Consider the following 14,435-nt stretch of genomic DNA (forward strand, 5'->3'; position numbering starts at 1 on the left):
TCTCCATATTAGCTTCTGTGTTGTGTTTTTCTTCTCTCCTTATTTTTACCGGGTTTTGCTTCGTTTTGTTTTGTTGTTGAATGTGGCGCTAAATGGATAACGGCTAACACGTCACGCAGACGGCTGCGCGCGATGCATCAGTCCCGACCTGGTCCCGACTCATGTGCGAATGCAGACTGAAACAGTTCCGCTGGGGAAGGACAGTTATCAGAACGAAATTCGAGTAGGACAGTTCTGATAACTGCGTTCTTAGAACGGTCTGTCCGAAAGCGGCTATTGTGGTGCAGATGTGGACATTGTATTGCACTGACCACAGAGGAAGACAGTACTTTGGAATACTATAGTGTATGACTTCGGCGATCGATTAATTTGTGCGCACGCCTGTGGAACACGGAAGCTGAGAAAGGTAAGTGCGCTGTTTTTGAAATCTCAAAATGTATTCTGTGCTAGCTAATGGTATGGTTAGCCCCTGGGTTGAATTGTATTGCTACTGACACCACGGCCAATTCGGTAAAAAGTATTTTGATACACGTTAAGAGCCTCAGGAAAGGTTAAAAGCTTGCCCGATAGAGCCCCCTTTCATGGAAATCAGCGCAATCGGACAACTTTGCGCAGCGGGCATGAAAATTTCTCGCGTTTTTCCCTTTGTCAAACTTTCCTTGGTCTCCAACAGATGGGATATGTTTGTAAAAATGCCGGAATTCTCCTTTAAAATAACAGCTTGAAAAAAATTGTGCGGCTAGAATGAGTTTTAATATTATGATTGGCCTGTCTCCTATGCTCTTCGGGGGTCTGAGTTGGAAAAACTGCGCTATGTAACTTTGCTGGACCGGCCCGGGAGCTGAGCGGAAGTACTTCGACTTGCTTTCTGGCACACCTACCGCAAAAACAAATAGACCCCTCTCACGCTCCCAGGTATAAGGCTAAGCTAGCGCAACATTGTCAGTGCGATCATCATGGCAGAGGCACCGAAGAAACAGAAGAAGACGTTGACTGATGAAGCAAGGAAGAGAAAGAGAGAGGCCGACAAAGCAAGAGACCGGACTAGAGTTGCTCTCGGAACAGCCTGTAGGGGGAGCTCCATAATGGGCTTTTTGAGAAGTTACATTGTATTGCTTTAACAGTTTAGTACAGGTGTCAGGTCCGGTTTCCTCGTGAAAGCAGCACCGGACCACTTTGGGCTATTTCGACTTTATTCAAAAAGTCAAAAGTTATTTGTGGCATCTCAACTGGTGAAAATATCACCGTTATATGGCCTGCTCGAGTCCAAGAGGGGCATTTATTCCGATTTACGGGATTATCTCGGAAGTTTTGGAAGTTCCGTCAGTAAAATATGCGTCAGAGCAGCTGTCCAATCAGGTTCTGATCTTATCCTTGAGTCTCTTGTGAGGCATCTGAATGAAAGAAATGCCAGTGTGAACAGCAAAGGGAACCCAGACTTATATATGTTTTGGTGTGGACAAAGTAACTGGACTACAAATTTGAACACAAACTAAGTAGATACTTGCTTGAGCCACTTTTTAAAGAGCCAATATTGTGCTGATATGCATCTCTAAAATTTTGGGGGTCCACAAGAAAAGCTTTGGTAGATGCTATGATATTCAAAAAAACAAATCTTTTTCTCCTACTGTACATTGCTGCAGCATCTCTTGCCACCCTCTGAATCTGAATCAGTCCTTTTTAGTCTTCAGCCATTTATTATTGGTTCAAGGTTTGCTAAACTAACTCCAAGCAAGAATTCTGCAAATGCGTTTTAAGACGATGCAGATAAGTAACAGAAGAAATTTCAGGAATATCTTCTCTTTGAAAAAAGAACTGTCTTTGGTGTAGACCTGTTAACTTTGCAGACTTTTTATATACACCTAAAGCTTTACAATATATGGAAGGAAAGGTCAAATCCCCAAAAGCACAATATCAGTGCTTAAAAGAATACAAGAGCTAAGGGGGGCACACTTGACTGGCCTAGTAGGAATGTTAATGTCTTGTGTCCAGTTGGCTGAAATGTTTTTTCTTTTCCTCTGCCAGTGTCCGGACTGAGGACACAGAGGGGGCAGCACAGTGAGAGAATCCGCTGGGACGGGAGAAAATATTCTCTATCCCGGGTGACTCCGCTGTTCTGTGGGATTACAAAGGGTTTAACTGGCGGATGAAGCAGACTAAAGTGGTAAGTGACATTTCTGGTATGGGAATATGGCAATCAGCAGCATGGAGTCCCGCCAAGTACACCAGCCCGGCCAGAAAATGCTAAAAAGGCTTGGGAGAGTGTAAACAAACGCAGCGCTGGCTTGCGGTGCGGGAGGGGATAGGAGGGAAGGGAGAGGGAGGGGAGTCCAGGGGGACAGATCTGTTAACCATCAGTGGCTGCGTTTCATCCCGCCGCCCGTCTCCAAAAACTTTCAAGGGAGGCTTTGTGTACCTGCTCAGCAGACAGGAGCTGGGAATTTGGGGAACAGGAAACCAAGGCTCTCCCCCTCCTTTCCCCTCCTTCCCCACACCTCACCCAGTCCCTTTCCCCGTGCCCCCAGCTGCCCTGCAGCACACACCCCACTTTCCCCACATGTGATGCCCTCTTTCGGCAGCAACCCTCTTCCCTCATCGTTTATGCCTCTACCCTGAATGAGCATCTTGTACAGTATGCCGCACAAAACATGCCCACACACCCTCAAACACACACTAACATGTAAAGTGTCAAAGGTGACACAAGTTTGTCCCACTGCTTCTCACTTTTTCTAGAGATAAATGTGTTGTCTCATGACCTCACCGTCAAATTAATGAGAATGCTTCAAGAATTTGTCGCTCAGCACGGACATGAATATTTTCCCCGTATAATATGCAGGCCTGCTTCCTACAGGCGCGAAGAAAACGGAGGTGGAGGGACTTGAACCTCCATCCATAATTCATGATTCTTCCTCTGAACCCCCAGCCAAGAGAATTAGAGCATTGACAGAGTTCACTATGTTAATTGCTTCAGGTAGTCCAAGGAGCTGCTCGGGAATGTTCAACCACACAGCCTGCGCCAGTTCACATCCACTTTTTGGTGTCCTACAAGGATATTAATCATGACAAAAAAAGCTACTTGGCTCATTTCTGTTAATATGTAAAGGTTAGCATGGGAGGGAGTTATGATTTAGAGGGAAAATGCATGTGTGGGTGAGAACACTGATTGACAAATCACAGCTTTGCGACCATTGGTAGGCAGTTCTGTCAAGCTTTAAATTTCTACATATGTTATCATCAGTGTGCATGGAGCTGTACATTCCATGGTACAGCTAACAAGCTAACTATGTTGTTCAAGATAATGCATGTGGTACCTCTAAGACTAAAAACTATAAACTATTTTAAACTATTTTCGGCAAATGGTCTGGGAGAGTTTGGAATAAAGAAAACTAGACAGCAAAATATTTTCAAAACACATGTTTTCAAGAGCCTATTCTCTTACTGAAATCTGCATGCTAATCTCAAAAGGCCCATGTAAAGCTGCTGATAAAGTATAGATAAACTGTGGACAACAAATGAAGCTCTTTAGGAAGTTCAAAGGAGAGTGACTCTCTTTGGTGTGCACCTTGGTGTGACTCTGTATTTTTGCAGACCTTTTACATGCACAAGAAGTAAAAGGCACACATGAGGGAAAACCCCAACAGCAGGACCCAACATGTCCTCTTTAACATAAGATATTTAAAAATAATAACTTGTTGGACTTATAAGATTTAACCCTGGCATTGCCTGTGTATATACGGGATATTTTAAAGACTCAAGATGTCTTTGCTTTTATATTAGAAAAAAAATCCCTTCTGCAACACTACACCACTGTTTAGATCACAATGTGTTCTGGTAGTAACATCCGCTACAACCTACAATGAGATAAACGTGACTTTTGTTCAGCCTTAAACTTTGGTGAGATGGTAACTTTAAGTAGTTGAGCTGAGCATGTTTAGGAGACACCAACAAAGAAAAAAAAAAACTAATCATCAAGTCAGTCAGACCAAAACTTAACTTTTCGAATGCATGAAAACACGTTGATCTGACCAAAACTATAAAAAAAAAAATCAATACTCTAAACTAACACACTCAGAAAATGTGGTTTGCGGGGTTCAGTCACTCATGCATGTATACACTCAACTAGACTCAAAGGGGCCATTAAAGTTCCCATTCAGCACACATGCAAAAACGAAACCGGGAACAACAAATGACCAAAAGGGATCGCATGGCAAGCTACTTCTTGTGAAAATGGTAAAGCTTAAGTGTATATAGATACATGGAGTTCACATCAAAGTTACTTTCATTCACTTATTTTCCTTTTTCTTTTGTCAGATGGCCAACTATGTCAGAAACCGTGGTTGCTTAAAACATTTCGAGACCGTCGCTCTGCTCTAATAAAATCCTGATTTCATAACCACAGCATCATCTGCAGCAGAATATTTATTAATCTTACAGTTTAGTCAAAAGAAAACCCCACCGCCACATTTTCATAAAAAAAGAATATATATATATATGTTGATTAAATAATATTACCTTAAATGTCTACTGTCTGATGTCAAAGCTGAACAAGTGTGATGGCTGTTTGTGCACTGATACAAGTGATGAAGAGAAATACTCATCCCTGGCATTGAGTTGACATAGATCATAAAGGCTTCATTGTGAATGCTGACTTGTCTCCCAGTATGCTAAATTAAAAAATGGACGTAACCTGATACGGGATGGCAGCAGCGATAAGATCAGGAGTCGGCCTGTGTCCCTGCAGGCCCTGCTCCACCTCACTACAACGCGAGGGAAGGCAGCACATCACTGACGAGAGGTGTTCAGGAAGCAGCGAACACCGCGCAGATCAGCAGATGATATTCTTCTGGCGAATAAATTCATTCCTGAACCTTAGGTTACAGTCATCTTTCAAAGCTTCTCGATGCCTGAGGCAGTTTTTGTCTGGGACGGACGAAAGAGGAAGTCCAAGGTGTTGGCTGACAGTTGTTCCAGGCACTGAGATGTTTGTGCATGTGAGTGTGTTCGGTTATGTGATCATCTCTGTTTTGTATTTGACTGCAGTGTTAGAGTCACCGTAAATAGCTCTCAGTATGGGTGTTTCCGGCACTTTCTGACTAAACTTGTTGGTGCATATGTGTGCGTAGCACCGGAGAGTCACAACGCAGCACCATGACAACAGTGGAGCTGTCTGATCCTCTCTGTCTAATTGTCTGTGACCTCGTAACTGGAGACGCACTCTCAAGGCAGGAGGAGGGCCTTTCACACGGCAATCACTTTTGGATTTATCCTCTATGCAACTCCTGAATGCCATTGCCAAAAAAAGAGTGTCCGTTTGTGTCTTTGTGTGTTCTTTCGGGGGGGGGGGGGGCATATGTGCAGATAAAAGTATGTATGATTTATAATAATACAATAATGTCTGACTCCATGAACAAATGGTTAAAACGCCCCCATGCCACTATATGCAGACAGCATTATCAAAATGTTGTCTTCTTGGCTAAGTATTACACCAAGACAACAAGGCAGTCATCCTCTTAGGGCACACGTTCCTCAGTGATTCGTTCCCTCCAAGTATTTCTTATTCCAGAAAACACAAAAAAATGCAACATGTAAGTTGAATTATTTAAAAGAGAGCCAGCAGGTGGTCTACACAAGTCATGTATGAAAACAGGAAGCAGCAGACAATTCTCCAAAATCCTTCCATGAATGCCAAAAGGTGCACTTTCATTAAAAGACTGAGAAATCTGATGTGAAGTTTGAACTTCTAGATTTGATCGTGTTGGGTTGGATAAAGAGACATATGTGCTGAATCAACTGAGAAAAAGTAGAAAAGGCTATTTTCTCAAAAAGACAAGAGATTTTTCAACAACCATGAAAAAGCCTGATAAAGCCTCATAAACAATTGAAATCCTCCTCAGTCTCTTAAAGGTTGCTATTAAACCTCGAATAGGCTTTTTATTCCTTTCAGTGATGGCATCGAGTTCTTTCTCCCTGCAACTTATTGTTTCTTAATGTACCAAATGCCAACTTAAAACCTATTTCTCCTGCTCCATTTTTAGTACAAAGTGATGGTGAAAGTGCTTTACTTGTGCAGGCTATTTACAAGCTTCCCGGGGAATGCACTCTCTTCTGTCTCTTGTCTGTCTGTCTGTCTGTCTTTTCCTCCATCTTTCTGCAGAGATTGCCCTGTTCTGATGTCTCTGTTGTGTTCCTCCATAAAGGGGCCTCAGTAATGGCCCCTGTCACACACAAAGGTATTAAGGCCTAAAGCCTCTCTCTCTCTCTCTCTCTCTCTCTCTCTCTCTCTCTCTCTCTCTCTCTCTCTCTCTCTCTCTCTCTCTCTCTCTCTCTCTCTCTCTCTCTCCTTCTCTCTCTCTCCGACGCCACTGGCAGCTGGACCAGGGGAATAATTTGATTTGGTATTTTATGCTGGAAAAGAGCCTTTCTTCCCAAGCCACATTTGTGCTTGGCTTCTCCTCAGCTCCACGGCCCCCTGAAAGACTTTACATGACATTAACACATTTCAGAGAGCATTACGGCTTGAAAAGAGATTTGTCTAGACAAAGACGTGGTTTATTTGTAGTTAGAGCTTCATTTCCTGCCTGTTCCTTCTCCTGCACTCTTTCCCTGCACCTTTTTTCCTCCTCCCCTGCTGCCCCTCCTCCCTCTGTGACTCCTGCCGGGCGCACAATGGTTGGCGTCCTGACAGGTAAGAGGATTTCAATTAGTTTACCTCGAAATGGGCCTGGCTAAACGTGATTAATGAAAGCAATTAGTCTCTGTCATGTCTTCAGCACACTCCTGCTAAATCACCGGACTGCTCCTCACTGACGCTAAGAGCAAATTACATCACCCGGATCCTCTCACTCCTGGCCTCTTTATGAGCTCCCTACATCTCAATGAAGACAGTAACTGAAAAAGAGAGGAATGAAACCCAGCTGATACCCATGAGTCAGTTCTTGCTCTTTAAGAGTGTACCCCATAAACATCTACAGTTTCCAAGGAACTGCAATAAAAAAAAAATAATAATAATCTCATCTTTTTTTTATATATATTCTATTCAAAAAGATTTAGGGCACAGCTGCTTGGGAATGAACAGTTATGATAAAGTGAGAAAAACATTATAAATCATGATAAATGTTCTATGTGCCGTACATGTGTGTCACATACTGACTGATAATATTCAGCTGAGCAGTTTGTGTGTGTGTGTGTGTGAGAGAGAGCAGTAAATACATCAGGGGTCTGGGTTTTTGCTCGCTTGATTATAGCACAGATGACCTGCAGCATCTCATATGTTTAGACTTCATAACATCATGCAAAAGACGCAAAGTCATATATGATAGTGGGATTTATGAAGACGTTACAAACTTTTAGGCGTGATGGGTTTCTGTCATGGAGCCACGGCAACTCTCAACCTGAAAAACAAGGGAGATCAAATTGGATAAAAGGGAATTCACTGAGCCATAGATGATGTTTTGCTAGCTGCAGGCTGGGTGGACCTCAGCCAACAGTAATCACTGTGCACTAAGAGGGAAACAGCCCCACCTGCTCCAAAACACTTGCATGCACGCTTCCTCCTCTCACAGTTCTTTGCAGAGATATATTTATGTCACTATCCAGCATCCAGCTTTCAAACTCTTTCTCTCGAAACGTTCTGACTGTCTTCTGTCACATAAATCATGCACACTTATGTCAAATCTGTCAAAGTGAAATCGTTAAACGGGTATCACTTTTCATTTGCGGGGACTAGTTTGAACAACTGATTAATATACATATCAGGACTTTCACCATCAGGTGGTTGTGTACTTTGTCGCTTTACTTTCCACCGAATGTCACTTGAGCAAATCAGTCTGAAATGCATTCCAAAATGGTCTGGGATGCAACACTGTGTCACAACATGGACCACAGAGCGGCCCGACTGCTGAGCACTGCAGGTAAGACACTGCCTATTCATTACATAAGTACTACACACAACCCCCCCTTCAAAGAAGCCAAAAGATCCCTTAAAAAAAAGCACACTGATCCCTTCTGCAACAAGCTTCTGCCCCATTTTCCAGCTCCCACAACAGCCGAATCTTTTGCCATTCAGAATAATAAACGTAAATGTCTATCAGTACTCAAAGAATTCTGTTGATTTGAGTTATTGGACATGATTTTCCTCTCCTTTTTAAGATTTAAAGCCCAGTTCATACTTTTTTGAAGTTTTCAGTGTTGTTGGATTTTTTCACGCTTGTCTGGCTTTGTCTTGTGTTTTGGGAGCTTTTACGTTCTTGTGGGTTCACACTTCATGAGGAGTCAGTGGCAGGGGGTCACACACCCAAAAATCCTCCACCAGACTTGATCCCAAAATTCTTTGACTGATATTTGTCAAGCTGTCCCAGCTGCTATGCTGATGAACCTCTCTGTCATCATTAACATCGCAATATGTTACATTTAGCTCTTGATATATCAGACTGTTTTTCTCACAGATTGTTGAAGATTACTGGCAGTTTTTCAGTGAACCTGTCATGTAATTGCAGGCTGAAAATATCATAGGCATGGGTGTTCTCAGCAAAGTTTCCTGGGTCCCAGCAGACATTATACATTATGATATCTGTTATGCTTGTTGTAGGTTTGTTGTTTCCTATTTTGCCAGCCCCCTCTCTTATCATTTCCCCTCACACCTTCTTTTGAATTCTAATTGGCTTTAAGCCCTCTCACCAACCCCTTTCTCTGCTAACTCCTTCCATATTTCTAGCTTGTAAGATATTTGGTCGGAGTCTATGACGTGTCCTCGTTCACCCGTAATGACTGATGACTGGTTTATTACTGGAAACATTTGGGACATTATCAGGATTATCTTGTTGTACAAACCTGCTTTGAGGAGCAGCAAAGTTTGAATTAGGAGGCACTATTGCTGGCATTGTAAAGACCTTTTCACCTGTGGTGCCCCTGTTATTATTTCAATGCTTTTTTAAAGCACTTAGTTTTTACATTTCATGTTCCCTTTTGTTTTATTTGCCGTTTGATTAGGTTTTGACTCCATAACTACTTGGTTATATTTCGGAAAACATTATGGACCCGCCACTTTTTCACAACTTCAAGACAACGAGTCTTGCTTATGACTCGTACCCATATACGGCGTCATGGTACATATATGAATGCACAGCTTTAAACCATTGTATTTCAATTGGAGTTTTCTTTTTTATGTTCACACTTAATTTTGTTCAGTTTGTGCTTACCGATAAACTCACCCACACTTCCACTATGGCTCTAAACTCCTCACCTCCTCAGTGCCTGGGACACACATCACTGAAACCAATGAAAACAATAGTGTTTGTTCTTCTTTGCTTCTATTGTTTAATTAATCCCGTTTCATGGAAGTTGTGTATTGGTTGGCATGTCTTGCCATCTGGCTCTCAAACATTTATTTTACTATAATGTCATCAGTGTACGTTTTGCTCACCTTAATAACCCATTTCTTAATAAACACCAAAAATTGTTTCATCTGGCTACAGGTTCAGCTGCTAAATCCTATGTTGGCTTGTGTGTGGCCTTTGGAAAGGTGTGCTAAGCATTGTAGGGTTTGCATATTTTGATGTGATCCTATTTCTTCATTTCCTGAATTGGCTGGGAACCGCGGCACAGCACAGGCTTCAGCTAGACCAGACGCTCTTCCACTGCCATTCTTTCCCCTACTCTCTTGCTGTGTCTCTCAGATAGAGGATACTCATTTGTCAGGCCTGTTTCATTTGGAATCAGGATGAATGGAAGTCTTCGGCATCAACCCTGCCCTGTCTGCTCTGTTTCTCAACACATAAAGATCAAGTCCATCTCGTAGCACTGTTTCGTGGTAACATACATTCCTGAGCATGTCTATATGTGCACTGACGTGCGTTCATATTGCATGTTTGCATCCGCAGCAGTTCACTCATGTGCTGGCGCTTGTAAGCGCCTTACTACTTTAAATGGAGACTGTGTTGTCAAGCCGTCACGCTTTAGGACAGTAACATCTGAGCCCTGATTCCTGCTCCGTGCCCTATCAGTCAAAAATTGAAAAGGCCTAACTCTCTCTTTCCTCTTATGTCAATCTATTTCGCTCCATCTTCTTCTCCTGTTGTCTAAGGTTTTCCTGTCACGCCAAAATCTGATTGTTTAAAGCACAATCAGCTTCCAACACTTTGATACTCTGCTCGGGCTTAAAAAGAGTATGACAACAATAGGTTTGTGACTGCAGGGCACACCAAGGTGGCCAAGACAATATTACTTCTCACGTCTTGATGTCATTTACCTGGCTTGGAGCGCTTTACTGGGTGGAGGAGAGTGTTTCATAAGGAAGCAGACTTGTTATTGGTTTCTCGGGCAGCTTTTTCAGTGCCTGAGGATATTTTTTTGATTTACAACTGACTTTCCCGCACAAGCTCGGGTAAATATCGGACGTGTACGGTGTCAAAGAAGAACATGTTGCTACGTCTGTTTCTATTTCAAAAGCAATGTTGTGGTTTCTGTTACTGACATCCTAATGAGGGAAATTTTCCTTCATTGTTACCCTGCGAACCACAAAGCCCATCCTTTTTAGAAAAAAAAAATAGTAGACCTACTGCTCAATTCAGTACTCTGACTAGTTTTGCTGATACATCACTAAGAATAACCAGTAGATTACGTTAGATATTATGAGCAAAGATGAGCGTTTAACCAGTACAAAAGACATTGCTGGTTTCGTTCACAGATATGTTTTTTTTCTCCACTTGTGCTACTATTAGCACTGTTAGCACAGTTTAGCTAAAGATTTAGCTGAAGGTGCAACCATGTTTTAACTAAATGCTTTAGCAGCACATTCCATAGTTTAGTATCTAACAGTATCTCGCAGAAGTTATACTGCCTTGTTTTAAGCTGAAGCATTGCAATAAAAGCCTTTTGACAGTATAACAGCGTTACAAATGTCACCTAACGTGTGTAGTGTTTTTGAACAGATACATTCATGCTGCTGAGATACTCTTGAATACGGATGACCACTGACTTGTCTTTGTTCATTTCAGGTTTTTCAATTTAAAGAGGAAAAACGTTTGGAATATGACTTTTTTTTTTACAACCCCAATTCCACAAACGTCCGGACACTACGTAAATGTAAAGGTGAACAGAATGCAAATCAATATTCTATTTACAATAGAACATAGAAAATATATATCAAATGTTGAAAGTGAGACATTTCACTATTTAAAGAAAAATAACAACAGTCTAACATCTGGAACCTGAGAAGACAAGTTGCTGGACCGTTTGGAGAGTAATGTTGATATAGGATATATGATATAGGATTCTGGCTGCACAACAGTCCTGGGTCTTCTTTGTAATGTTTTGCATTTCACGATGCACCAAATAATTTTTGTGAATTGTTGAAAGTTCTCGATATTCAAGTCTTTATTCAAATTTTTCCACAAACATAATTCTGAAATTGCTCCACAATTCATAGACACAAGTTTTTTTTAAAGATTGCTGAATCTGCCCATCTTTACTTCTGAGAGATTCTGCCTCTCCAAGGTGCTCTTTTTTATGAGCAATCATACTACTCATTTGTTGCCAATCAACCTAATTGATCGCAACATGTTTCTCCAACTGTTTCTTTTTCATTATTGTTACTGTTCCAGTCTTTTGTTGCCTGTCCCAACTTTTTTGAAACGTTGCTTACGATGAGCTAATATTTTTCTAGAAATAACTGAATGTCTCACTTTCAACATTTGATATATTTGCGATTTTCTATTGTGGATGACATTTGTTTGAAAAAAAATTATCTTTTTACTTACAATTCACACAGTGTCAAAACTTTTTGGAAGTGGGGCTGTTTTTTACGTTAAGAATTTCCCTAATTTCAATCACAAACGTCACACTATGCAACCTAAAGACGTCCCTGCTGTTATTCACTTACTGGGTAACATAATTCTGTCAAGGGAATCAGCACTTGACAACAATAAGCGTTAGATTGCGTTACATTTTCTTGTGTTTTACTTCACATAACATTAGTTCACTTTTCACACAACAGTGATCCAATTTCTGTGTTTCTCTGTAACAACTATTGTTTGGTGTGGAGGTTGCCAGCAGCAGGTTAGCACCTACTCAGCCCTGCTAACATGATATGCATTCACCTCCACTGGGATATGCTCTGCATGTTCTATTTATGGATGCTGAGTAAAATGACACTTCACCCTCAAACCCCTCTGTCTGAAGGAAAAAAAACATACCGACTCTCGTATGTTACATGCAAGACAGACTGGGACAAGATATGTAGAACCAGGAATCTGTTTTCACAAATGCACTGCAGCCCTGAACTTACCCGGAGACGCTGTATGTGAACCTGAGGCCTAAGCTGAAACAGACATTAAATGAATTTAACCTCCCCACTCACCCAGTGCAAAGTCCATGCGATGTCAGACTGGCCTCATGTAAATAGAGCAAATTAGATGGTGTGTTGAGGAGGTCTCTATGTGGCTGGCATGCAACAGGAAGGATACAAACATTGTGGGGTGAAGAAGAAGAAGAATTTTCACAAAGGAGTCAACAAACATTTTTAAGGATTTGTTCAGACTGCAGACAAATCTGATTTGTTTCTAAAATTGTCCATGCAGTAAAAGGCAAGTGATTAGATTGGTCTTGTGTGTCCTGACATTACCGAACTATCTAAATTGGTGGCTTATGTAACGACAAAAAAGTCAGCAACTACATACAGTATGTACTGTGGTGAAAAAGCCCCTTCCCAAACTAGACAGTTTATTTCAGCAAACAACTCTGCTGTTCTCTGCATCCACCAGGACCGTAAAATTGATTCAAATTCAATCATCTGATTTTTCTTTTTTAATTATCATTATAGTTTTATTTTTTGCTTCTGAACTAAAAGGTAATTGTATGTAACTCTCTTTGGGCTGTAAGTTCATACTTACACAGACAGGAAAAAGCTTTGATGTGAAAGGCTTCCTTTCCATTCATCCATATAATAAGTCAAATTGTTTCAAACACTGTTACCAGAGAGAACAATATGTGAAAACGGTTTGACTCTTTAGAACTCCATAGGATTTCCTCATGTATCCCAGTGCTCCTGTTGAACAAGGAGTGGGTAAAGAGAGAGCCGCCTAACAAGCTTTCTTCTTCTGCGAAACCAGACTTTAACTCATTCTTGCAGAAAATGTCCCTTTCCTCAGGGACAGACGAGGTTTGGCCTGCGCTTCAGACGCAGATCGCGGTGAGTCTGCTGGCAGTAGCAGTCAAGTCGGTCCCCAGCCCCACTCCTCTTACTCCAGCAGCTGGGAACAGTGGGAGTTACAGGCTGTGATTATTGGCCAGGACTGAGCTGATGTGAGTTCAGACTCGCTGCTTTTCACTCACTCACCAGGAACTCTGTTTTTACAAGCCTCCAAATGTGACATTTTGGAAATGGATAGCAAATGAGCTATGATGTCCTTCTTCAAAGCCCATAACATTAGGATTCGTTTTTTCCCGGGCCAAATATATCTTCTTTTCAATTCCGAGCTATTGCCGTCAAAGCAGATATATAATTTGCATAAAATACTTACATAATATACAACAAATAGCAAAGCTGTATTCACATACAATGATAATTCATTAAACAGCCTTCAGACATATTTCAATAAAATAATGTCTTCAGCTTATAGGGAAAGGTGTAAAATGTAAGGTCTTTTCTGTCCATTTTGGGAAAGAACACAAAAACTCTGTCCACTCCATTTTTAGTCTATCTCAACCATTTTTCCTGCATTTGTCAATTTAAAAAAACCTAAAATATTTCTGCATTTTGCCTTCCACATTTCTCAGTCTTCCCGCCAAACCCTGTAAAAGGTTTTACATTTCTCAAGACTACAGATACATATGATCTCAATGTTCCACATACGGAACCTTCACAAACAGCAACTGCTGTGTCATTCATACTCACAGAGTTTGGTTAAGGCAGTGAAACCTGTCATATTCAGGGCAATTTGACCTCACAGAGATAGTTTAATTAGTCACAACCTCCTTGACAACTTGTCATTCGCAAGTAACATGTTGACATTGAATACTGGTCTATTGTAAAAACACGGACAAACATTGGGGTTGTAAAGAACAGAACCAAGATATCCTGGTTTGTTTCCTGAGTTTGGTTTAGGTACCACAAATATTTGAAAAGGTTTAGGAAAATGATTTGGGCATTTCGGTGTAGACTACAAGGAAATGAAGGTAATTCACAACCAACATTTCAATATCTGGGTCATAGGTCAGCTTCCTCAGAGTAACATATCCAGAAATACACCATCTTTTGTCAACACACCGTGAAATCCCTCCTTCTTTACTTTTGCCTCTCAGTCTGCAGTCTATGTCTGCCCATATTGTCTGTCAGCCAGTTAGAAAGGAGCCCACAGTATGTTCCTTCAGCCATGTCTCAGTGAAACCTATAATACTGCATTGCTGATGTTCCAGCTGCATCCTCATAAGTGCTCCAG

This window comes from Odontesthes bonariensis, chromosome 20 (assembly GCF_027942865.1).
Source record: "Odontesthes bonariensis isolate fOdoBon6 chromosome 20, fOdoBon6.hap1, whole genome shotgun sequence".
Taxonomy (NCBI): Eukaryota; Metazoa; Chordata; class Actinopteri; order Atheriniformes; family Atherinopsidae; genus Odontesthes; species Odontesthes bonariensis.